The sequence below is a fragment of the Lagopus leucura genome, unplaced genomic scaffold (assembly GCF_019238085.1).
Source record: "Lagopus leucura isolate 7727_CA_CO unplaced genomic scaffold, USGS_WTPT01 Super-Scaffold_1, whole genome shotgun sequence".
In the NCBI taxonomy this organism is placed as follows: Eukaryota; Metazoa; Chordata; class Aves; order Galliformes; family Phasianidae; genus Lagopus; species Lagopus leucura.
In genome coordinates this window covers 19,948,146-19,974,955 of record NW_024962250.1, presented here as the reverse complement: position 1 = coordinate 19,974,955, position 26,810 = coordinate 19,948,146, and the positions used below count along the sequence as shown (strand labels likewise).

Below are 26,810 nucleotides of genomic sequence, written 5' to 3'. Positions count from 1 at the left end.
TCTAAGTTGTCTAAGATTCCTTTGTTAATAAAGAGTACAGTGAGACATCTTGTCCAAAGCTTCCCTAAGAGTTGTCTTTAAAGTTGGGACAAGTGTACTCCTGGGGCTCTTATCTCTCACTGTTGAGTGGGAAGTCATTTCCATAGATTAAATGCCTGACTTGGTGGTAGATCACACTTTCTGTGATAAAGGCTTCTATAGTGCAGGCAGAAGAGGACAGTGATCTTGGCCTGTAAGTGACACCCGCCCACCCCCTCATGAGCTGTCTTTCTCCTTCGTTTAAACTTAAGCATGTGATCAAATCCATGTAAGACTGGAAGCCAAAGCAGAAAGTCAGGAAAGTAAGCTGATTTCTGTTTACTTCAGAGTAATTTTAGAGTTCTTAACTGCATGCTTATTAAACATTTCAAGTATTGTATAGAAGCATTGAGGAAGCAAATACAAATGTGATACATTCTGTCACCTCATGAGCATCTTAGAACTGACTGACAAAATGGGGAGAGAGGCAACCTCCACTTTAATTTTCACTTTACCCATGAAGGCTCAACATGAAGCAAGTTCTATTATGGCTTCATGGTTTCACAGAATCATAGAATCCTTTAGAATTGGAAGGAACCTTTAAAGGTCATCTGGTCCAACTCCCTTGCAATGAACTGGGACATGGACAGCTAGATCAGGTTCCCTGGGCCCTGATTCAGCCTTGCCTTGAAAGTCTCCAGGAACAGAGCATCAACCACATTTCTAGGCTGCCTCTTCCATTACCTCACCACCCTCACTGTGGAAGACTTTTTTCTTATATCAAACTGAAATCTATGCTCTCTAAGCGTGAAGTCTTTTCCTCTTTCTCTATTACTGCAGAGAGTCTGTCCCCTTCTTTCCTGTAGCTCCCTTTTAGATATTAAAAGGTTGTTATTGGGTCACCTTGAAGGCTTCTATTCTCCAGTCTGAACATCCCCAGCTCTTTTATCTTGTCTTTGTAGGAGAGTTGTTCCATCCCTTTGATCATTTTTGTGGCCCTCCTCTGAGTGCATTCTAACAGGTCCATGTCTCTCCTGTATTGAGCACTCCACATTTGGATGCAGTACTCCAGATGAAGCCTCACCAGTGCAGAGGGACAGGATCACCTCCCTCAACCCACTGGCTATGTTTCTTTCAATGCAGCCCAGAGTACAGTTGCCTTTCTGGGTTGTGAGGGTGCATTGCTGATTTATGTCCAGCTTTCCATTCACCAGTACTCCCAGCACTTTTTTGGCAGAGCTGTGCTCAGTGTTTTGTCTCTCAGCTTGTATTTGTGGTGAGGGTTGCCTCTATCCAAGTGCAAGATCTTGCATTTAGATTTGTTGAACCTCAAATTTAACCTTCTGTCTATAGTTTAGCCTGTAAATTACAGTAGTATGTATTCCTAGGGCTTAGAGTGGGTATAAAGGCAGTTACTATGGTTCAGCTGAACCATGTTAACTAGCAAAATTGAGATAACTGGGCTGTATGTCTGGGACCTTATAATTCCCATAGAGAAGTCGCATAGCATCTCTGTTTCTGCCTATCTTTGTAGCCAAAAGAAATAGAGGTTGAGGCAGACTAGAAATTATAACCTTGGCAGTGTGCAGAAATTCACCTATTTAAGTACAAACATACTACGTAACAGTTGCTCCCAACATGATTTGAGGCAGACAGTCTGTCCCTCTTAAAACTCAATTTATAGTTCTTCTCACTATTTCCAGCTGTAGGAGAAGTAAGAAATGATCTGAAGGGTTCAGTATTCCCATTTTCCTTAGAAATATAGGTGAAAATCTCATTTACATCTAGGAAGCAGTATATTTAGCCTATTTTCACATGTATTAGCTGCAGCTCATTATACAGTATGTTACTTTACTTTTAATATTACATTCTAACTTGTAATGCTCTGAATTCAAATATGCCTGTCTCTATAATCCTGCTGGGAGGGCGATGAGTTGACTGCATCTCAGATAACTTGGCTCAGTAGGGAACATTCCTTCCTTACCCTCCAAAAGCATACAGCTGATTAGCCTCAACACATTCTTGTAACTTGGATCAAAGTCCACAGAATTGGGCAGAATGAGTAGGGTGTCTGAAATGATGTAAAGCTTGAATGGTATAGGAAAATATTTGAGTTTTTTTCAGTGAGTGTCTAGAAGCAGGCCAGTTGTGGCCAGTTGCCTTGTTTTCTTTCTTTCTTTTTTTTTTTTTTTTTTTTTTTTTTTTTGTAACATGGTAAACACAGAGACAAAATGGGTAGAAATTGATTGGTCTTGTTGGAAGAGGGAATGAGAGTATTTGTGCTAGTTAGCTACAAATACTAGTGAGATTATGTATTTCAGTTTGGGGCTCTGTATGTCTTTGCATAATTTTACTAGGATTCAGAAATTCCAGTGTGACTGCAAGGTCTCTACTTAACTAGCAACAGGGGTAGACATTCTGAATACCTTCAGCTCTCATTAAAATTAATTGGAATTGAGAGCTCTTAACATCTGGCGTCATTGGGTTCATCCTTACCACCTTTGTGGATGATCGTTTTAAATAACATTTTTTACAAACATAATGAAGTATACAAAAATACACAACATTGAGGATATATTGTACTTAGTAACTGAAAATAGAATTAATCATTAGGCTTCTTTATATCAACAGTTACTTCATACAGAAGTTTACTTTTTCAATTTTCCCTTTTTCATATGCTTTGGCAATTATTGTATTAACAGACAAATATTCATGCTGAGCCTAAATCTAAAGAAAATATGACTTTATGCTGAACCCCAGTAATGACTCCTCCTGTGAGAGGAGAAGGTGTTATAAGACAGAGTCATGCAGAAGTTGGAAAGTGTGATGTTAGCTGTGTGTCTCTTAACTGTGAGTGAGCTGGCAATTGAGGAAAGATGCTAGCTGAGAAATAACTGGACAAAAAGGAACACTCAGCCAAGCTTTATGAAAAGCCACCAGAGAAAATGTTCTGTGGCAGGTTCTTTGAAAGTGAATTTTTAGGTTTTTGGAACAAGTTTATTCTGGCTAAGCTGGAAGTTCTCTTTAATTGACTGCCAGAGGTTGAGCTACAGTTTGTAATTGCCCTAGGAGTAGACAATGAATAAAGTAGCCATGTACTGTTTATGCTTTTTTTTTTTAATGTTGCTGTTACTACAAAATACCACTTACCTTTTTCTTCTAGCAGATCCTGTGGATGGGCATTACAGCTGGAACTGGACATTGGCAGCTTTGCATAGCTATAACATCATTAAGACTGAGAAAAAAATAATCTCAGCATCCATGTAGCAGACTAATGCTCAGAATACCTACCAGATGCCTTCAATTTAAGGATCACAATACTTAAAGAACAGGTGTTTGTGTATTGCAAGAGGGTGGAATATGAGAATTAAGCAGCTAGGCAGGCAGTGGGGAGAAGTGGGCACATCTGGAGGGGAAGCCAATACTGAACAAGTATTTTTTTTACTAAATTTCTGATACTACTTTCTGATGAGTTGCTTGTTCTAGAGCGTGCAGTGAGTTCTTTATGTAGGAAGTTCCTGGGAAGCAGGTCCATATTAATAAGGCAGATAGTCTTTGACTATCCATTTTATCTCCTTGTTTTGGCTGTGGTGCTCAATGCAGAGTGGATTATAACTGCTTTTAAGAATGAATTCTTGCTTGTGGAAAGCCACTTACTGGCTGCAGCATCTGCCTTCATGGTAGATTCTGAAGGCAGTTTTCCCGATGGCTCCTAACTTCCTCTGGGGTCTGTAACTTGATTATACTGCTATGGGGCTGGCTAGACAATTCTTCCTCTGGGAGCAGTTTAACCTTTACTTTAGAGGAATTTGTGCTGTTACATATCTGTGTATGAAGGTAATATATTGTGGTTTGTGCTTTGGATGTGCACTGTCTATTTCCACATATACTTTAAATTGAATCTGTGTTATGTGAAATCAACATTGCCTTCAAAGACCACCTACCACCAAGTTCCTTACGTCATGTTTTTCTTGAGAAAACAGTGTGGTAAATTGTAGAGATCATGCTTTCCAGCCTTCACTATTCTTCAATTTCCTAATCAGACAGCAGTAATACTTGAAGTACTGTTCTTTTTAATATAAAAATGTTCATGTTTTACATATGTTTTTTCCATTCTTTTTTTTCACATGTGCAGTTGGGATTTTTGTAATGTTCTCAATCCCCTCTGGCCCTATTGACTTTACAATGATTTAAAGATTTTAAGGATTTTAATTCTCATAGTCCTTTCCCTCTCCACTCTTAACATTTCTACCTTTAGATTTTATTGGTCTCAGGAAAAGTTACAAATCAGTAGCTATTTTTAATCTTTTTGTTTTATTTCTATTCTATTCTCTGCAGTATGAAGAAAAATGTTAGGAGAAATACTTTTAAAATATTTTTTGTTCCTTCAGCTATTGGTATTAACTATCCAAATTCTGTAAGTGTTAATGTGTCATGAAAACAGAATTCCTAATTATCTATTTCACTAATTACTTAGCAATGATGTAATAATAATAGAATTTGGAGCACTAGTGTGCCTTTTATTGCATTTTCTTTCTGGCTTTGTATGGATTATATTCCCCTAAACCTTTTAATAAACTTAATCCAAATAATTTTCAGACCTTTTGTATTTTCCAAAGCTTTGTATTTGGAAAGAGAGTCAGAAATGTTACATATACAAGTAATCTTTATATTTGAATTCATAGAATTGTGATGTAAAGGAAATCTTGAGATGTTTTACTTTCCATAATATACAGGTTCGTAAGAAATTTTCGGATGAATTACCTTATTTAGTGTACATATTCATTTGGAGCTTTTGTCTTGTAGACTCATTGTGTTGTTAATATTATTATTGGTACTAAAATTATTGTTAGACTCATATAGGTCCTAAGGAACCTCTGGAAGTCATCTGGTTCTGGGACAGAGTTAAATGGGATTGCTCTGCCCATGTCTAGGCAAGTTGTCATATCTTTGAGAGTGGAGATTCCAGAATCCATTCAGGCATCTTGTTCCAGTGCTTGACAACACCAACTGTAAAAAAAAAAAAAAAAAAAAAAAAAAAAAAAAAAAAAAAAAAATTAAAAAATTGTAGAATTGTTGTAGCTGTATATTGCACTCAGATCAAGATCTGGGACTCTAGGGTTAGCATTGCACTTTAAAAATGTAGGATGAGTTTTACATTGTTTGACAGAAATAAAAACAACTATGTAAATAATTTTAGTACCGGAATGCTAGGTTGATTTCTCCTCTGCAAGGAGCATGCACCTTCCCAACAGTTAAATGTTTGAATTCAGTGAATTCACAAGGAAGAAATTACAATCACCAAGGTTGGAAAAGATCTCAAAGATCATCTCAAAGTCAATTGTCCATCTATCATCAGTATTTCCTTCTAAACCACGTACCTGAGTAGACCATCCAAAAGTTGCTTGAATACCTCCAAGGTCTGTGACTCCACCACATCCCTGGGCAGCCCATTCCTGCTCACTCATTAGGAGAAGTATTTCCTAATGTACAACCTAAGTTCTCCTTGTGTCACTTTTTACATATTAGCTGTTTGCAGAACTTGATATTGCTTGGTAGATATGTGACAAAAACACCACTGTTAAGTTATAGAATTTTTTTGCTGATGACAGATGGACCAGATTTATTTAAAGTTGAGATGTATCTGATATAATATATGGTCCTACTTATTTACAAAGTGGACTACACTACAGCAGTGATGAAAAGGAATATTTAGTAAACTCAAGTATTTATGTCATTGTTTATGTCACCTAGAAGAAATAATAGGTCTGACTGTGCTCTGTGTTATCTAGACTGATGAAAATAAAATGTACTGTCATTGACAAGCCCTACTAAAGCTACTGATTGAAAATATCCTCTTGTAATTTTAAAGACAGCATGGATAGCACATTTGATATAGTTTATATCGGTTTTTCACTGAGTTTTTTCTTACTGTAATGATACAGTCTTTTTAAGTTGAATGAAAATCTCTGTGCAGTTAGACTGTTTTCTTGTGCTCATTCTTAAGGGCATATCAATCATTGCACTGGGATATCAGGAATTCTGAGTCTTTCAATGCTTTCTTAAATTTGAAATTGCTCTTTATAGCTGCAGCTATTATAATAAATCTTTTCAGTCAATACCATGATAGTTTTAAAATTCACTAGGGAAATGGCTGGATTTTCTACAGGTAGAAAAGTATCCACCAGCATATACTGGGAGATGTATTCCATGGTCTCACTGTCATACTTAGCTGGTTGGGTCTCCTCTGTCTTCTCCTCTATCTTCTCCTAGCAGCTATTTGAAGCTGCTCAGGAGTTTGGAAGATTAGACTAACTTCTAGGGAGCTGGATTAGCAAGCAGGTGGTACAGTCATGAATATGACATACCTCTCCAATTTTTCACTTGGATATTACCTGTGTGTATTCAGAACATGTGTGCCACATACATATATCTTCCAGAAAGTCCAGACAGCTGTATTTTGTATATGTAACATCACAGTCAGGTGGCAGGAAAAATAGTGCATTTCATGCATTTATAAAAAACAGTATAAGTATCCATTTACATTCTAACTATGACAACATAGTTCTGAAATTTCTACTTTTTTCCCTGTAAAATTATCCTTCACACAAAGAATGAATGTTTTAGCTCTGAAAACGAGGGGGGAAAAAAAGGCACATATTCATAACAGTATGACAAGAAGGTATTACAGTCTGCAAGGACAGGAATGTAATGAATGTCATTTACTTTCACCTCAAATGTCCTGGGTCTAGAAATTAGAGATAGCAGTGGCAGCCTGCACTAGCACATAGGAAACTAAGTTTTCAGACTGCCTGCGTAGGTGTGCAAATAGACCACATGATGTCAAAGAGGATCTCTGTCTCCCTAGTGCATTGTCGGGAGCCTTTAGTGAGGAGTCAAAGCTGTTAACATGCTATTTCTGCAACACAGAGCAGAAGCTTTCTGTAGCTGTGTTACTGTTCTATCTCACACAAAGAGGCTGCTGTACAAAAATGAATGTGAGGAGAGCAACATGAGTATACAGTTTTATAGGCCATACAAGTGTTGGAAGGACTGCTCTAAAAGGCTCAGATAGAAATCTAGAGTCCTTTGCACCTGGAAAATTATTTCTGGGTTCAAATGGAGTTCTAAATGTCCACGATCCCAATTACATGATTCAAGTACCCTTTAAGAGAATCTAGACTCATCACTGCTGATCTTTAACTCTTTTGCGTTCTTGTGGGATACAAGTGGGATAGTGTGTAGACCTCTGTGTTCAGTGAAGATTTATTCAGTACCATTCTGAAAAACATGCTGCTACTTTCAGTGTGTTATGAGCCTAGGAAGTATGGGATCCAAAGTTATAGTCAGTTTTGTAAAGATAATTAGCATCAGTTAAATTAATTCCAGCCACAAACTACTGCATGTAAATTATGTAAGAATACTTCAATAAAATTTTATGCCTGCTTCAAGAATAATGAAACATTCTTAAACAAACTATCTTGCATTCAAAGTCTTCCTAATTTATTTTTTAATTATTGAAATAACAAAATGATAGCTGTCTATATCTGTATAGAGAAGAATTGGGTATCTAGCTAGCACTGGCATAGAAAACATAAACGTAATGTAATTTGTGTTGTACAAATTGCTTTAGTCAATGTACCTTTCGTAAAGTCGAGTGCTTTACAACAACTATTTTTTTTCAGTGACAAACAATGAATTTACTGACATGGAATTCAGATTACTTGCAGTGTTAATACTCTTGATTTCAGGAATCTTGCTAAATAGTAAGTCTAGATATTCACAAGGTATGTTTACTGGCTCATCGGTTGAGCCAGTTTAAAAAAAAAAAAAAAAAGTTACATCATATATGTGATGCATTTAGAAGGCCTAAAAGTTCCCATAGATTAGTTCAGTCTGGCGAACTTGCTCATTCGAGGCCCATTCATATGAAATAAGTTTGTTTGTAACCCTCTTTTCTCTTTACCGTATGATGTAGCAGTAACTTGATTCTGAAACTGCTCTCTACCTACTGGAGAACTTGTGGGAGGCACAGAAGAGATTTTGTGACCTGCACAAATCTTTATAGGAAAAAATAATTGTGTGCTGACTTAGAGGCAGTACAAAAGAACTGTAAAAATGTTTGATTGCTGCTTAAACCCAAACAGGGACATATAAAAACAATAATAAATATGTATGCAGCCCTCTAATATGCTTGGTTGCACAATTTTTGACTGGAAAAGCATAAGTGAGTAATTAGATAATTGCTGCCTTGATTGAGCTTAATAGGAAACATTTCAATTAGGCTAAAACTACACAGAAAGGAAGTAGGCTTTTACAAAGGGAAACATTCCACGTCATGCAACTGTCAGCTTTTGCCCACAGTAAGAGATGGGATTAAGTGGATCTATGCAAAGGAAGCAAAAAGAAGGGAAGAAAAAGAAAAAATGATTGCAGCAATTAGACTTGTACTTCAACAGTGTCTTCTGATACAATTTCTTGACTATTCTGGTTCTGATAACATAGTTAATACAAACACCGTGGTTGCAACAAATTATGATGTTAAATCCATGGGAGGGGTAACATTTCTGCTTTTGAAAAAGATACAAAAGAGAGAAAACTGTTCGTATTCTGCATTAACATTTTTCTTTTCAGATTATCCTAAACTGCCAGAAGTTTAGTGAAGCCTGATACTCTTTTTTAATTTTGAAGGTGTCCATGCACTATCCAGAATATGACAGCTTCTCTGCAAGGTTACTTGCTTGTTTTTGCTAGGAATTTGTTCCCTCTCAGTGGTGAAAGAGTAAATACCTAAGCCAAGTTTGTGAGAAAGCTGAGGCCCATTTTCTCCTGGGTGGTTTCAGAGACCCAGCTGTACCCACTGCCACGTGCTGCAGTCCACCTTAACAGATGTTGTCGATGTTAATGCCATTCTGGCTTCATACCAACAACCTGGATGGAAGTTTCTTCCATGATTGGCTGCTGTATTAAAAGTAAGCTGAACAGATACTCTGCTTCCTTCTGTACTTATCTCCCCTTCTCCTTCAACCCCCCCCTCCTCCCTGCCACACACACACACACACACACAAGGCTGCACTGTTTCGTGGAATCATAGAATCATTGTATCATTAATGCTGGAAAAAGCCTCTAAGGTCATCTAGTCCAAAGGTCAGCCCATCACTAACATGCCCACTAACCATGCCCCTCAGTGCCACATCTACACATTTCTTGGAACACTTCCAGGGACAGTGACTCCACCACCTCCCTGTCATCTAGGAGAATACTTTAGGAGACAGCACAAAAGACTTTGCTGAAATCTAGGTAGATTACATTCTTTAATCCAGTAAGTGGGTCATTTGCTTTTGGAAGGTTGGTCAAGAAGGAAATGCCTTTCATGAACTCATGCTGGTTCAGCCTGATCCCTTGGTTGTTCCACACATGCTGTGTGATCGCACTCAAGATGACCTACTCTATCAGGAAAGGATATCAAGGTCAAGCTGACAGACCTGTAGCTCCCCGGATCCTTCTTCCAATCCTTCTTACAGATTAACAACTTTCCATTCATCTGGGACCTCCCTGCTTGACCAGAACTGCTGATAAATGATGGAAATTGCCTTGGCAAGTACTTCCAATAACTTCCTCAGTATCATGAGGTGAATCCAATCTAGCTCCATAGATTTATGATAGTCTAGATGGAATAGCAGATCACTGTTTCCTCCTGAATGGTGGGTGGTTTATTCTGTTCTCCAAAACACCCAAAAGCATATTCCAGCTCAGGGGGTTGAGAACCTTGAGGATAACTGTTGTGACTGTCAAAGACAGAAGCAAAGAAGGTGTTGAGTGCTTCAGTCTTTTCTTCATCCTTGGTGGTAATGTTCCCCACTACATCCAGTAAAGGATGGGAATTTTCCTTGGCCTTACTTTTGTTGTTAATGTGTTTGTAAGAATATTTTTTTTTATCTTTTGCAGTGGTCCTTTGGACCAATACCTAATACTGATAACAAATATTTTTTTGTTAAAGATGCCACAGGAGTCTATGGCTGTGCAGTTCCCCATAGTGGTATTTTATAATATAGGTTTGAGCATTTCAATGACAAATGAAATAATTTCATCTGTCTTTGAGTTGTGTGTGAGGAGAGAAGGGGGGCTGTATCTAATCAGTCAGTATTTTGCAGTTTAGTATTTAATTTAGGTCTGAAAAAAGTGTTTGTGTACTTTACTAGAAAAGAAGTTATGTACTCCTTTGGTAAGACATGCGTACATATCAAAATTGAAAACTTTTGCTGCACATATTTAAAGAAAAAAAACTTTCTAGTAAGTTTAAAATGCAATCTTGTGTTTGGACACCAGGAAAGGACCAAGAGGATTCTGAGCTTTATTAGGTGTGGACTGCTTATTTCAGAGTGAGATTCGCTTTATACACTGAAGATCAGAATGAAGCTACCATGTATGTAAGCTCATCAGTGATTGCAAGATGGCAACATTTTTCATTCATGTGCACCAAAGTTTAGCATATAGCATGTTGCAGAAAGATTAATAGAAGCAAACAATAACTTTGTGTTTTTATATACTTTTTTGCATGCAAAAGTTTAGCAAAAATAAAGTTCCTTTTTCATGCACTAAAAATTAGATAGAATTTGCATATTTTCACATGGTACAGCCACTAACTCTCTTGAGATCCTTGTGGAATTGTTACTATTGCTGCTGAAGCCTGGTGTCAAGTTTGTTTAGCCTAGAAATAGTTGGCCTGAGGTAAAGAACCATTGGAGGCTTGCACATTTGCAGTTAGAATTTAGTAATTTATGTTTGCCTGATGTATGACAAATTGACTAATGACTGCCCTAAAGAGAAATGCCAGCCTGGCATTTCATATGCAGAAATTGTAAGGCAGTATCAGGTGTACTGTCAACTCTACAGGGCAGAAATAACTCTACAGCTTCATTCTTATATTTTATATTTTAGTTAGATTATAGTTCCTTGTATAGTCTATTCTTCCAGGAGCTGCTGTTAAATGGAGTTCTGCATTGTGACAGAAGCTTGACAGTCTGCCAGAAAAGCTGGAAATGAAGGCAACTTAAAATAAATACTGGTGATATTTCTCTTTCTCTCTGCCTTTCTCCTTCTCTTTTTCTCTTTCCCTTTCTTAAGGAAAGGCATATGTTCTTATCCTAACTTCTCCCAGTAGAGGGTCAATTACAACCAGTTGGCTACAAATCTAATCCAAGAAAAATACCGAGAACAGAAACTTCAGCAACAGGTACCAAGGGCCTCTAATACAGTCAGTCATTCTCAGTGCATGTGAAATGTGAACATAAAGCCTATGGGTAAGATATTTTTAGGCCCTAAGTTTCCCATGATGGTCCAAAATGAATCAATAAATTAAAGCAGACATTTTTGTATAGTTAGGTATTTTCCTGGATAACTCTTTAAATGTCCACAATAGTATGAGATCTTTAATGTGAATCGTGAGAATAGAACAATGTCTTATTTAGAAAAATACTAGCTAAATGTTCACATATAGGCAATTCGTTTTGTAACTTGCACAAGTAAGCATTAAATCATGAACTAAATAAAAAAAATACAAGTATGTATGAATAATAATAGATATGCATAAGAATAATTTGCATTATCTACTTTGTTTATGTCAGTCCTCAATTCTCACGCTGTATTCTGGAGCCATTTTGCAGTAGTGGAGTTCATCTGTGGTGAAATAAATCTATCAGTAAAGTAAGCATTGTGATATTGAATGTCAGAGCTCTGCCATATTAGCATATGAGCTCTGGCCTCCAGACAGGTAAAACAGTGTTGAGACCAAGGCCAACTAGACTATTCAGTGGTATATTTGGACAAGAACACTAAAAGATTGGGCTAAGTTTCTACTCACAGATATGTAGTTGTCAACTGTTTATGTGCTGGTAATTTATTCCATATGCAAGATAAAGGAGGAGAGCTGAATGTTACTGTTACCCCCCCTCCCCCCCCCTTTTTTTTAATTATTATTAAACGGAAGCTTTTAATTAAGTTGGCATAATTTACAGAATGAGGATAAAATAGAACTGCTGACTTTATGCCTGTCAATTTGATTTAGGCAGATAAAGTAGCAACGTAAGTTTGAAATGGTACTGTTTCGTCCTTGTCTTTATTTGGTAGGCCTTTTATCTCAGCCTTTGCATGAGTTTCCTTTCTACAGTTTGTCACCTGTATGCTCTCAGTATGTAGCTCACTGTTGTTCTTAGCCTCTTGGCTCCAGATGCATGTGACGGATGGCACGCTGATCATCCTGTTGGTAAACAAGGAATAGAAACCAAAATTTAAACCTTTAAAAGATTCAGGGTTCCCCAGCTACAGTTAACAATCATTCATATCCTCTGCAGGCTCTGTAACACATTCCAGCAGATTACATGTGCTCATCTGTTTCCAGACTGACTAGAACTGGTTAAAGTATTTTTAATGTAACTTTTTCTGTAAAAAATTTACATGCAGTTTTAGTGCAGTAAAAAAGTTTTGTAGAAACAAGTCTTTTTGACAACTTATCAGGAATAAAAATAGAAATGATAGAGTGCAACAATTTTCTGACTTCATTACATTAAAAAAAAATGGTTTTCTGTGGTAGAAAATTTTATTTCAGTGACTTTGATCAGAATGGTTTATTACTTTGTATAGTGAACATATATATATATATACACACCACTTATATCTTTTAGCTTATGAAATTATTTCATTTTTAACCTTATAAGTTTTTAAAAATCAATAAAGCAGAAATTATAGGAGATTATGCTTATTTTTTTCAACTGAAGAAATTGAAAATCTCAATACTGCCAGAAGAAATATTGGCAGTATGAAGAGCAAAATACCTCAGTCGTGGTGATATTTTTATATCCTTAAATTTTATGCTGTGGAAATTGCTAAAATGTTCCTCTTTTTGTTTTGATTTTTTTTTTCCTTTTCTCAGAAGTATCAAGTTTGCAACATAATGAAAACTTCCATTAAGCTATCTCTAGTAGAATTCTGTACAGTCTTAAAGTTTGCTATCAGGTTGTTCATGGTGATATTGGCTATTTCCATTAGTCTGTGGCTCTGACTGGCTAGTTTTCCATTTTTCAATGGTTTATTAGACCAGCTCTTTCGGGCAGTTCTATAGGATTTCCTGTCGGATTTGTCCATTGTTTAGCAGTTGCTGATTTGATATATGATGCTAGCAAAAATAAGCAAGTAATTTGTTGCGTGACACTTCTCATACAAGTGCTAAAAAAAAAAAAAAAAGTGCCTTTTCTTCACCGTTGCTTTTACTTTAAATTAGTTGTGCTGGTAGGGATGATAAATAACTGTAATGTGAAAGAAAGCATAGGATATTTGAGGATTTCAATCATTAATTAGGTCTTAAATATGTTTATCTTGCTGTATCATGAATTTTTGAAATTCACAATGTGCAAATACAATATTTGAAAAGCATTTATTTTCATGAGAGATAATGGATTTCTTCATACCACTATGTCACCCCAAGGAAAAAAGACCAAAAGAATGATCAAGATGGTCTGAACCTGAAGAGCAATGGTCATGAGCTGCAGAATAGAAATACTGTCTGTCGTTGTGACTTAGGATCCCGTTATTAACCAGATCCATGCCTGTGCTGGCAACACAGATGGCAACAGCATAACAAATTCAGAATCTCTGCTGGAAAATTGCCTCACAGATTCCACAGTTGCATAGGAAAGTAATCTGAATTGTGGGGTCATACTGCATGCTGGGGAGCCTGGTGAAGCATTTTTCAATGGCATTTGCTCATACAAAGTAAAATTCATCAGAAGAGTGTGGGAAAAGTTCCTTACATAGTCATGAGGACTGTGGCTATGAAATTATTTTCTGTTACCTTAGCATAGTGCTGCATTCTAACTACTTACTGATTGTGGTAGAGAACTTCCATTTCCATGTGCCTCCATGAAAAATAGTGTTCTATGCACAAGATGTCTTGTGTGATTTATTTCCTTTCTCATTCGTCCTTTTTGTGGGAATTCATTCATCTGAAGAGGAAAATAGCAATTTTGGCGGTGGTATATTTGTTACTCAAATATTACATTTCAGTTGAAGATTTCTTTTTTGAGCAAGATCGTGTAGATTGGACTCATACAGTATAGGAAAATAGTTTTAAATAATCTGTTGGCTATCATCCTTATGAGTCTAATACTTTCCTAAAATTTGTATGTACACCATTTCCTGGGCATCTTTTCATTACCTTTTCAGGTTACACAGCTTAATTTCTTGAATTCTATTTCTTCTGTGCAGCATGAAATAGTTTTGTAAAGAATGAGAAATAGGAAAGACTGCATACATTGCAGAGCCACATGGAATCTAAGCTGCTTTTTCTCCCTCCCTGTCATAGTTCTACACTAGGCAGGAGCATGGAGAAAGAAGTAAGGTATCCTACAGAAAGGATGCTGGTGGATATAGTGTAATTTATGGTCTGTTGGGTGAAGGATCAGAGCTCTAGAATAACTGAAATTTGCTTATATAGCAGGAGAATATGGGACATATTAGCAAAATGTTAATGGCAATTGAAAGAATTGTATTACAATTAAGTAACATTCATGCAAAGATGAGGGGCTAAATGAGGATATATATATATATTTTTGCTTCAGACAGAGTTTGCAAAGATAGAGTTTAGGGAAAAAAAGAAGCCTTCAGTATATAAAACAAAGAGCTAGGTGGGATATGCTGAGAAAAAGGGTGTGTTAAATCGAGTTAGTTGTAACACCATTTTAGTGCTTATCCAAGATACTTTGTGAAACAGTTTTGATTATCACAACCACTGAAAGAAGTCAAGGTAACTTTTGAATGAATTGCAGATCTAACTAGTTGATCACATTTACTCCTCAACAAGCTGCCCACAGTAACCCTGAGAGTCAAGTGTGCCTCATGTTGTAAGTCTGTACTGCACAATGGGTTGTCATTCAATCCACTTGACTTCCAATACTGTGGATGTATGGAAGATCTAGTTACAATTATGGATGTGTTTGAAAGCTAAACTCTGATAATATTCCGATGTTTTTATCTTATTTACTGCACTTCAGCATAGTTGTCATTAAAATCTCTGACTCAGCTCCCTAACCAGCAAGTTTTGTAGGAAGCATATTTTCAAGAATTGCAAGGTTTGTACATCAAACTTTTTTTTTTTTTTTTTTTTAATCAAAATTCTTAAGGAAAATATATACTATTTGATTACCAAAGTTGGAGAGGCAAGAAATTATAAAACCAGATGGAACTCTTTACAAAGCTAGACACATTCATCATCTGCTCACAGTGCGCTGACTTCTTATTCAGCTTCATTGTCTCTCACTTGCTTACAGGCATAAGAAGCATGCTGTTTCACAAACAAAAATACTCATGAATTTCAAGTTCTGGGCACAGTCCAGTATTCTCTACCTCCTTTGGCAGCCTTCATGGATAAGGAACAAGATAGACAATATGTGACCAATTTAATTTGAACAGAATTTATGATATTGCATTTTAGTGCCCATTATATGATTGAATTTCCTGGTAAAAATATTGCATTGAAACATGCATCTTGGATCTCAGATCTTAAGAACAGTCAGCAACCTCACATTTTCTTTTGGTAGATACAAGTTAGGTAGTATAAAGGTCTAAACTAGTACTTTTAAAACCACTTATTTCAATTACAAATTAGTAAAGATAAAAATAACATGAAAGAATAAGAACTCTGTTTAAAGACATTCTGAAATCAATTTTCATTTGTAATTGATTTATTTTTCTGGTCAGGACAGGACTGAGTGGGGTTCTGAGCAACCTCATTTAGGTGTAGGTGTCCCTGTTCATTGCAGGGAGTTGGTCTAGATGGCCTTTTAATGGCCTTTTAGGGTCCCTTCCAATTCAGATGATTTTTTTAATTCTCTTATTCTATGAAATCCACAAAACTCCTTACCAACAATAATACTTTAGTTGTTGTCTTTCTGTCCCCACTGAATACTTTCTAATGTGTGCAAGTGGTGCTGCTTTTGTAGCATGATCAGAAATAAATACTTCAGAAACCAGAGAAAGAGAAAATAATTATTCTTTGACCTATTTGATGTTTGGAATCAAAAGTGGATCATCCAAGATTAAAGTCGTAAAAGCATTAGATCTGTGCCAAGTGACATAATATGAATCTCACTGTAGAAATCAATAATATTGAACTTCTCCCATTAATTTATTATCTTCTTTGCCTGCTTTTTTGAGGTAGCAACATTCTTTACTGTCATATTGAGAGTACCCATTTGGAAATCAGTTGTTCTGCCTCTCCTGATAACACACGTCCATTTCTAGTATCCATTGCAGAGATATATTTTCTATCCCTATGGGATAAATGTAATCACTGGTAGGATAATGGCAATAATTGTCTCCAGCTGTAATCACTTGAGAAAACCTTTTGTCCTTTCAAAATATTTTGTTAATACAAACATATTCTGGAACTAAGAATCATTTTTTTTTAATCTCTTATCCCCACCTGAAGCAAGCCTTCTGATGTGAAAATGCAAAACTTGCAAGTGGAAGTAGTATATAAATCTAAAACAGGCATGGTGGTTTTAATTGCAATAGAAGATGTGGATATGTGAACCAGCCCGAACAGTCTGTTGTAATGCTCTTGATATCAACTGAACATATAATGCACAAGTAAACAATTATTTATGGTAATACTATACAAAATACTTTTTGGCTTCAAAAATTCACAGAAATAATACTACTTGTTATCTGAAAATTTAGACAAAAGTGCAGCAAACAAGAAATTACTATAAGCATGTAAGTTCTACCATCTTACCTAAGGTTTTGAAAAAAATACTATCTTTAAAATTTTACATACTTGCAGTTATCTTCAAGATCTGCTTTTGCCAATTTAAGGGAAAAAATGGCAAAATTGGATGAAATAGCTTTTAATCACACATAAGCATTCATTTAGTCACCAGTTAAACTGCAGTATTTTTAGCATGTTGGTCTCTCAGTGGATGTTACTAGAACTTGGTGCTGCTGAGATTATGTGGCTTTTGATTTTTTTAATACTAATTACAGAATGGTTGTCTCTTGTTGCCTCTTATCCATCCCCTTATTTCTACACTATAGATGATGACTAAACCTTCAAATAGGATTTAGAAAGGAGTTTTCTGACTGTCAAACAACCAGGCTCTGGAAATACAAGTAAGAAACTTTTACTTTTACACAAATATTTATCATGTTCTGTTGTCATGCTGATTTGTTTTAATTTGTATCACTAAAAGAGAGAAGGAGAAATAAAAATAGAAAGGAAGGAGAGAAATAGTAAACAGAAAAAGAAAAGGGGGGGAAAAAAGGCACCAAAATGCATAAAGAAGAAATGTTGCTGTAATAAATCAGCATACATTGTTTCTTATTCATCATATTGGATCTGGATAGAAAGATGTGTGTACATGTTGCTGTGCTTCCTATTTGAAGGATTGCCACATCTATCTGTGTCAGGTCTTTAAGAAACTCACAGATGGTAGCCATCTGAAACTAAGTTGGGCCAAAATAATTTCCAGACTTCTCAAAGTCACTTCTGTGCTTTCAGTGCCTTTAATGAGTATAATTTCTTCTGCAGATCCAGATTCATGTGTCTCTGAGAGCTGAACTGCCTGTATGTTTTTTACACAGAAATGCATAGCTACCTGTTAATACAGTTACAGAGCTACTTCTCAGTCATTTGTAAGACAAATTCAGGCCTTCAGGAACAAGCTATATATTTATGAATTTTCTAAAATATCATTTAAATAATTTAAAAAGCTTATGCTTTTCTCAGTGACTCAAAGGGAGTGTAAGGTTCTGGGGATAGTTCATTAGACATCTTGAGGAATATCATGAAGGAGGGAATTATCAGGCAATAATCCTCCCAACAGCATTTTTTGTTAATCAAGGAGAAATGGTTGAAGAAGTAATCTTGACATATTCACATTTTCTATTCAGCCTTAATTTGGGTGAGGTGTTACTCCATCAATTCATGAAATGGAAGAAGTATGTGTAAGGTGTAGAGTCCACGTGAACAACCCTATAGAAATACTGAATAGATGGTTCAAACTGCATGAGAAGTTAGGAATATCTGCACAACACATTAAATTAAGTGTTAAATTCTTCTGAGAATGACTAAGGTAGGCTGATTGAGGAACACATTCAGAAAAAAAAATCTGACACCTTTTTTACTTGAACCGTATCAGAAAGCCAATGGTATTCCGGACTCCATTAGAAGGAGTGTTGCCAGCAGGTAGTGGGATATTGATCCCTTTCCTCTCTTCAGGACTGATGAGGCCATATCTACAGTTCCTACCAATCTCAGTCACTCTATGGTCATATAATATTGAAAGATTATGTAGCAGCATCCCATTCTTTCTTTGCTTTGCTGGTAAAATCATGCTTAGTCCTCATTACTACCATTTCAAATTTAAAACTAAAGCACTTCTTTGGGAGTGGGGATGGTGGGCAGTAATATCAGTGGAAACTGTAGTGGAAATGCTAAGTCATGGCTTGAAACAGTGACTGAGCACCTGGTGGAAAGGGAAGGCCAACCCAGGGGGGCTCAGGTGCATGCAGTGCACACCTGGCAGTGGGGGTGAGGGTATCTTTTATTGAGATCCGTGCCTACCTAAGGCATTCTGAAGCTGAGAAGATCTTTCCTTCATTTCTGCAGCTGCTGCATTTGGGCTTGTTTGCATTTGCTGTAGCCAACAGTTTCGCCACCCTACTATTATCTCAAAACTTTCCATCCTATTGTTGCATTACAGAAATATGAAATGTGGAGTAGCTCTTTATAGACCTACAGATATAGAGTAGATATGTAATGGAAAATGAGTTAACTTTCTTAATTAACTTATTAAAATTAAAATGAGATTGTGAGATGAAGAGAAAGAAACAATTCGCTATGATGGCTCTACTGTTTAAAAAAAAATCATTCTTTATGTAGACTTTTCTTCAATCATTTTGCAATGATGCTTATCATCCTCTCTAACTCATTTCATAACTTTTTAATAGTGTATAATTTCTAAACTGCAATCACATACTGTGCAAATACATCAATCCTTTTAAAATGTTCTGCCATTGTTTTTTTAAAATTCTATTTAGACAAACTACTTACCTAATCTCACAACTGTCTAGAATGCCTTTTGTTATGGTGTGTATATTTTAAGACTAGTCTATATGTTGGCAGTGTATTTTAATATCACCTCTGAAGGGACTGTGGAACTGGTGAATGTGCCCTCATAAGACAGCCAAGATACTTATAAGATGGTAAATATGCTTTGTATCTTCTTTCTATGGTACACTAATGCTGTCTGTCTCCTACAGTAATTAGATTGTACCATAATATCTTAGTGCCCATGAATTCACTGTATTTTTATTGTTGAATGGTTTAACAGAACACATACAATGTTACAAATACAGTTGCTGGAGGATCAGTAACTATAATTCTCTAATAAGGAAAAGCAGTAGTGAGGGGTTATTTAATTTATACAAGCCAGGCTCTTCATATTGTTGAAGATCTCACATTCTTTGAAATAAGTTTTAGAAATATGGGAAGTGAGTAATTTCTCCATCCATAATGATAAATACACTACCATGTTCTTACTGTGCTAGGTGGGACATATGCATATAGAGAGAGGAAGGAGTAAGTCATTCTCATGCCATGCCTTACAGATTCCTTAGCACATTCTTTGTAGTATTTGGCTTCACTACACACACAGTGTCTTGCATGATACAAGTCTGATGGGTGAGAAGTCTGGCTTACTCCTGCTGAGTAATGAAAGGAAAAGACAATCAGTGAGTGGTTATACATATGTATACATATGGAGGTTATGCCACACCATGGGGTGCCTGTCTCTGACCTAGTCTTAGATGAGTTTGAATTGTTCCAACCCTTTCTCTCCTCCTCTCTTGGCTTTCCTGTACTTCACTACTGGTGGTCTGCTGTATTCCATGCAGATGTTTTCCCTGTGTTATTTCATGGTTATTTTTGAAGTGACTTCTTAGTAGAAGAGATGGAGGATCCGCACATGGGAATATGTACTCTAGCAATTTTTCAAAGCAAACAGCAGATGGCATTGCTGCTTCCTCTTGATCTTGTAAGAAAAGTCCCATATCAATGCTGTTTTAGTTTCAGACTGCTTAGTATTGGTGTACATGAGAATTTTCTTATCCCTGTTCTCTCAGCAGTAGCACTACACACAGATGTTTTCTCTGCAGCTTTCTTCTTCAGCTATTCTTTTTTTGTGACCTAACCTCCTACTAGGTGTCCTGAGTTTTTGCTTTTTTTTTTTTCAGTTTTCTCCCTCATGGGACATTATGGCATTATACATATATATTACATATATATATATATATATGTATATTACCATTTCTTTTTCTCTATTCATATACTAATTGTTGGGAAATAGATGGTTCATGCTATTCTTCATCTTTGATTATTTCTGTGGTTTAGCCTCTGTGTATATTGAATTTTGAACTCCATATCCATCTCTCCCAGTACATACTTTCTAAAAGAAGTTTTATTTCATATTGCATTTTACTGATTTCTTACTAGCTTCTTCTTTAGCTTAAATTTTGACAATCAGATTTCAGTACTTAAGCATGCACTACCTCTGCAATGTTTAAGTAAATTTGTAGACTCTTTTGTTGTTTTATTTTTTAATTGAATTTTTAAAGCCTTTGCAACACAGACTCAAATTTTATTACCCTGAGAAATTGATGTCGCTTCCTCAGGTGGGAGCCAAAGGTTTGGTGGTATTCCATCTTAATATTTTCATTCAAAACTGAGCTAAATTTTTTACTTTACCACATTTACTGAGAATTTCTGAGATACTCCAGAGCAATTCAGCTCTTGAATGTACTTTCAAAACTGCTTTCTAAAGTTGATGTTACCAAATTAGTCTTAATTCATTCTGGAAGCTGTTTTAATCTGAGTTCATATATTCCTTCTTCTCCCTGATGGAGACCGTACCCTGTTTATTTTAAATGGGGCTTTTATTGTATTCCAGAATTTTAAAGATTCCAGATTTATTTCATGCAAGTAACAAGGCTGTTACAATACTTGGCAAGGTACAGGACCTTAGAAGCATTCCTTGAGTTACATTTTATCTAACCCAAAACTTTCAGCTCAGAGTTATCTTTATAAATCCTGCCTGATTTGTATGTTCATAATACAGAAAGCAAAGAAAGCCTTGCAAAGTGCTTTTTTTAATTTTGCCAAATTAATTCCTGCTGTGCTACCTGGTACAAGTGTGCATCTTTTCATTGTGATCAGTACTGTGTTATTGACAACATACAAACATTCTGCTATGTGCTTTGCAGTTGGTTAGGACCTACCATGAGTTCATGACCCAAGTGTATGCCCCATTTCTCAAATGGGTATTTGTAATTTGCTCTGAGATGGGCTTAATCACAGGTAAAAGATTATATCATAAAGAAGTAGAAATAAAATAATTAAAAAGAAAAAAGAAAAAAAGAAAAAACAAAACACTTACCAAGAACAAGTTAGCTTGTTTGAGCATTTATTTTCCATGATTTTTCCAGAGAAAAATATTTTTACACCATTTTCTCCAATTTTGGTACTTAGTGAAGATAATGCTTTCTTTGGGCAACTCAGTACATTCCAAGACTCTGTGTATTTACAATTTTGTTTCTAATTGTGCTTTACTTAGAATCTTAAAAACTGCAAGTGCGGGTGAGTTTTTCCCCATTTAGGAGCATTGTGAGATCTTATTTTCAATGTTTAATGAGTATGTTAGTGTTGCCTGGCTTTCAGGTCGCTCTACAACACATTCAGTGCTCATATGCTGGATTTTCATGAATATAAGTTTAGCTGTACAAATCATTCGGTCAGATTTCTATTTTAATCTTTATTTCTCCTGCTCATTCACAATGATTCTAAAAGAGGAAACACAATGAAATTTTCTCATGAAGCAATGCTTTTACTTGTTTATTTAGAAATCTTCACATAAAGTGGTGCGTAAAAGACAACATTAACTTGCATTATCTCAAAAGCAGATAAAGTCATAAATTCTGATTCCACATAACATTTTTTTCCTTTTGTTTTGGTTAGATGTGTTTATACTGCTAGCAAATTAATCTCATTCTTTATTTATTTTCTAACTTCATTGGTACACTTCCAATAGAGGCAAATATTCTTCTGATCTCCTACCTGATCTCCTGTTGTTTGGGAACAGATGATCTTGGAATGAATATTTTTCAGTCATTATGTGGCTTTCTATTTATGAGGAACTAAGGAAGATGTACAATCCCTTTATTATGCATGTAAAGAACAAATGGTGATCATGCAATGCCATAGTACTGTAGTGTGCTAATGTTCTATTTTTGGTGTTAAACACAATTTAATCTAGCAGCATTCTGTACAGAAGAGCTAACCTTGAACATTAACAGAATAGCTGGAGCTCCAACACTAACATAAGCCTGCCAAGCATTTATATTGGGCTAGATTACTCACCACTGTTGAAGTTAAATAAAACTTGTATTGTCTATCTAATCCATGTGAAAAATGACTAAGAAAACAGAGGCACATGAAAATGGGAAAATACACCTATAGTCTGGTTTGCAAAATTTGTGGAAAAGAATGGACTATCTTACAAATATGTGATTTTTTGCTTTTGTTGCAATATATTTTTGTAGATGAAGGATTGTGTGTGAAAGATGTGAAAGAATTATGCACATAGAGTTTACTATCTTTACACCTATCTTTCTGCTATGGATATAGGAAACAAAAAAAAGTCAGCATTAAGAAAAATAAGAGAACAGCAATCCACAGGAAACAGACAAGGAGCAGGAATAGGATGACACTCTGGTATCAGAGAGGACAGGAGAAGGAAAGATTTAAGAATAAATTAAATAGAACAAGTAATTTGCTGGCACTGTGACAGCAGAAGTTGCATTGGAAAAAAAAATGCAAGACTGCGTTTGATTAGGAAGCCATGACTAAACGTGCATTGTGAGGCTTAATTGATTTGTTGAATACTGTTAGGATCCTGTTCTTTGCTGTTCTTTATAATTGCACATTAATATTTAATTTCAACAGTTTGGTGCGTACAGCAGACTTGAACTATTACATTCTTAAGGTTTAATAAATAAAATATAGCACTTGGTGTCATTGCAGAGTCTTAATTTCTGTGCCAAGAATCTAACATTTTGTTTTTCTTAGGTTCTGCACTTCACACATTTATAATGTAATGCCATCCTTTAAAGTGGTCTCTGTTTTGAGAGGAGAAAAGTTTCTCTATAGGTAAATATAATGGCATCATGTTTCTCTGCTAGTGCTGTATGGAAAAGACAACATCCCTGAAAGCTTTACATTCTCACATTGTTGGAGCTTCTAAGTTTTGTCAGGTGCTTGTGACTTGGACCTAACACTAAGTTGTAAGTCAGGAGACAAAGCAGTTGGAAAATTTGGAGAAAGGCTGTAAGGGTCAGCGAAATTTACTATGGGCAGCTGCTGCTTCAAAGGAGCTCTCTATGCAGAAGCCTATTAAGAAGTAGTAGGTTACTCTCCTGCCGTTTCCCCAGCATGATGGATGACGTTCTGAAAAGGGAAAGGACTTCCTGTGCCACAAGGTTTTCCCTGTCACTTCTTCCCTTAACCCAGTTGCTTTCAACATGCTGAATGCACTTCTCTCTAATTACTACTATGGATCTCTCCAAATAAAGCACTTTCTGCAATGATGCAAAATAAATTTGTTTTCATCTATGATGGGTACTTGAATACCATTATTTACAGATGGTCCTATTTATATTCCAAATAGCTCATTTACAATTCAAAATAGCAATAAATTCTTATTAGAAATATGTTCATGCTACAGAATTGCAATTTCATTTTTTGAAAGTTCCAGTGTGTTTAGATTTTATTTATTTAATGATTTATTTAACTTCTTACTCGGTAATATGAATCAACAGCAGAGCTTAGAACACTTTTGATTTTCATGGTATTGGTATGTTCAAATATGTCCTAGTAAATAATTTAAACCTATTAAATCAGAGTAAATTTAATGTAGAGTAGGATAAATTCCTTGCTTTTTTAATAACATTTAGTGAGTTCTAAAAAAATTGAAATATGCGAAACTACAGTAAAATTCCACATTAAATCAGCTAAGATAGTATGCCTAATTGGTTAAACTGCTCAATAGCCTTAATTAAGATATTTCCTCACTTAAAATAGAGAAATGTAAATGCTAATATATCAGCAAGGACATAGTGTTTGAATATGTTTGGAAACTTTAATTCATATGTATCGCAGAAAATGGAACATATTGCTGAAAGAAAATGAATTCTGAAAAATGCTCTCCATGGGATTCTTATCATTAAATCCAAATATGTTTGTGAGCAATATTCAAAATGCCCTTTTGAATTTTGGATACTACTGAAGTCTTAATGTTTCAAGGCAAAAACTGTGGCCAAGTCTTCAGCAGAAGCTGTTACTGGAATTGTTCAGGAATGTGAGGAAAGGAGGCTCATGTAATCCTGCAGTGTGTCTCTTGCTGCCTTTTGCTCCTTCCCCTTCTTAACTTTTTCACTCTTTTGCCTGTCTTAACCAGGTTTAGCAGAGGGGCGAAAGCTTCAGAACTATTAACTTTCTATAAATACTGTGCAATATCATGAGATAGGAATGTATGCACTGGGTCAGAGCAAATGTCCAGTAAGTGTCTTCATGACAATGGCCACGAGAAAATGGTTAGGAAAATAATGCAAGAACAGAGCAAGTGGAAAATATATAAGTATATCTTCCAGTATATTTCCCCAGCTTCTGGCTATCATGTTATGTGCTTCCTGCACCTCATCTTTATCAATCGGTTCAGTCTCACTTATTTGCCGGCAACAGGCATTATTTGAGGCAGTCTTGTGAGATATGACTTCCTTTAATGAAAGATTCCTCCTTTTATTGAATCAGTAGCACATGGACAAATATTTCTGGTATTGTTCCTGGTGCAGAGATTAGACATCATAATTTTAAGGCGCAGAGGAGAGGAACTTTTTGTGCCCCCTCTTCTCTCTCACTCATGTTATTGCTGCTTTGTACTGCACCACCGAAAAGAGCAGAGTCTCCTGAATTTGAAAAAGCGGTGTCATTACATACCTGTTCAGTCCTGCTTTGTTGCTTTCTCAATGATTTTTTTCTAGGCTTTTTGTCACAATTTCATTGATGGGCAAACACATGCAGCTGAACATCTCTGTCCAGATTTGGTTGTATCTACTTGTATCTGGGTAAAAACTGTTTTCATTTCAACTGCCTAGCTACTTAAAAGAATTTAAGGATTCCCTTTACAATTATACAGAAAAAAACAAAAGCTATTACAAAAATCCACTTCAGTAATGTTTGTCCTAAGCCATAATATCAGTTTGGCAAGTGACACTTAGGTTTAGCCTGAAAATTTTTTTGCATTCAGTTGTGCCAGTTGAATATATCACTGACCGTTTGAGGTTCTCCACTGCGTGTTTGCTATATGGTGGCTCACCTGTGCTCTTCATTGGAAATCAACCAAGTTGCTTTAAACTATTCATACAGACTCTAATGCCTCAGCTGACAAACAGCTAGCTGTTATGGAAAAAGGTAGCCATATTCTCTTTTCTTTCTTATGTATGTCATAGAAATTGTAGAATGGCTAGGTTTGGAAAGGAGGTAAAAGATCATCAAATTTCAATCCCTCTGCCACAGACAGGGTTGCCAAATGCTTAGATCAAATGCTAGACCAGAATGTCCAGGACTCTTTCCAACCTGGTCTCAAACACCTCCAGGAACCCAGCATTCATAGCCTCTCTAGGTAGCCCGTTCCAGCATCTCACCACTCTCTCAGTGAAGAACTTCCACGATATCTAATCTAAATCTCCCTTCCTTTAGTTTAAAATCATGTTCTCTTGTCCTATCACTATTGATCCATGTAAGAAGTTCATTTCTCTCATGTTTATTGACTCCCTTTGAATACCGGAAGGCCACAATGAGGTTTCCCCTCATTGCTCACTTGCAATACCTGAAAGATGCTTACAGCGAGAGTGGGGTTAGTATCTTCTCAGTGGGGACAGGTGACAGGATGAGGGGAAATGGCCTCAAGTTGTGCCAGTGTAAGTTTAGGTTGGATATTAGAAAACACTTCTTTACAGAAAGGGTGGTTAAGCACGGGAATAGGCTCACCAGGGAGGTGGTTGAGTCACCATCTCTGAATGTGTTTAAAAACCGTTTGAATGTGGTGCTCAGGGACATGATTTAGCGGATAGTTGTTAGTAAGGTAGTATGGTTAGGTTGTGGTTGGACTCGATGATCTTTAAGGTCTTTTCCAGCCTGAGTGATTCTATGATCAGTGAGGGACCTGCTACGCTCCATGGTAAGCCAGCCACGGAACTAAGCCAGAATACCATACTGTTGTTTTGTTAAGATTAATGGTTCTGTTATTTTTTACAAAGAGTTTTGGGTGACATTGAGGAAACACAGAGGGAGGAATCTATCATCTGTGCTATGTAGATTAGCAGGAACTGGAATTGTCTAGATTTAGTAAGCATCTGGGGTAAATCAAAATAGTAAAGTTAAGGTAAGCTATGGGAGTATTCAGAAGGAGTCAAGAGAGATGTGGACAAGATGGATTTTCAAGAATTTCTTCATTAGATTATTGTAGAAACTGCCAGAGAATAACAAAAAATTTATTGACATTGGATAAATAACTGAACAAATAGAAACTGTGCAAATGGTCAGTTTTCACAGACAACAATCATCAACATTGAGATTTCTCAAAAAGAAAAGAAAAGAAAAGAAAAGAAAAGAAAAGAAAAGAAAAGAA

At 36.1% G+C, this 26,810-nt stretch overlaps 1 protein-coding gene across 3 annotated transcripts in view; it reads left to right on the top strand.

Moving 5' to 3' along the window:
- Positions 1-26,810, top strand: part of SLC25A21 (solute carrier family 25 member 21) — a 221,572-nt gene that overhangs the window by 60,784 nt on the left and 133,978 nt on the right. Inside the window, exon 2 of one of the 3 annotated variants that reach the window (XM_042895157.1) lies at positions 17,107-17,181. The exons of the other annotated variants lie outside the window; for them this stretch is intronic. The gene's annotated coding sequence lies outside the window, so the exon portion shown is untranslated. The remainder of the gene's footprint in view (positions 1-17,106; positions 17,182-26,810) is intronic. 3 annotated transcript variants of the gene reach the window in all.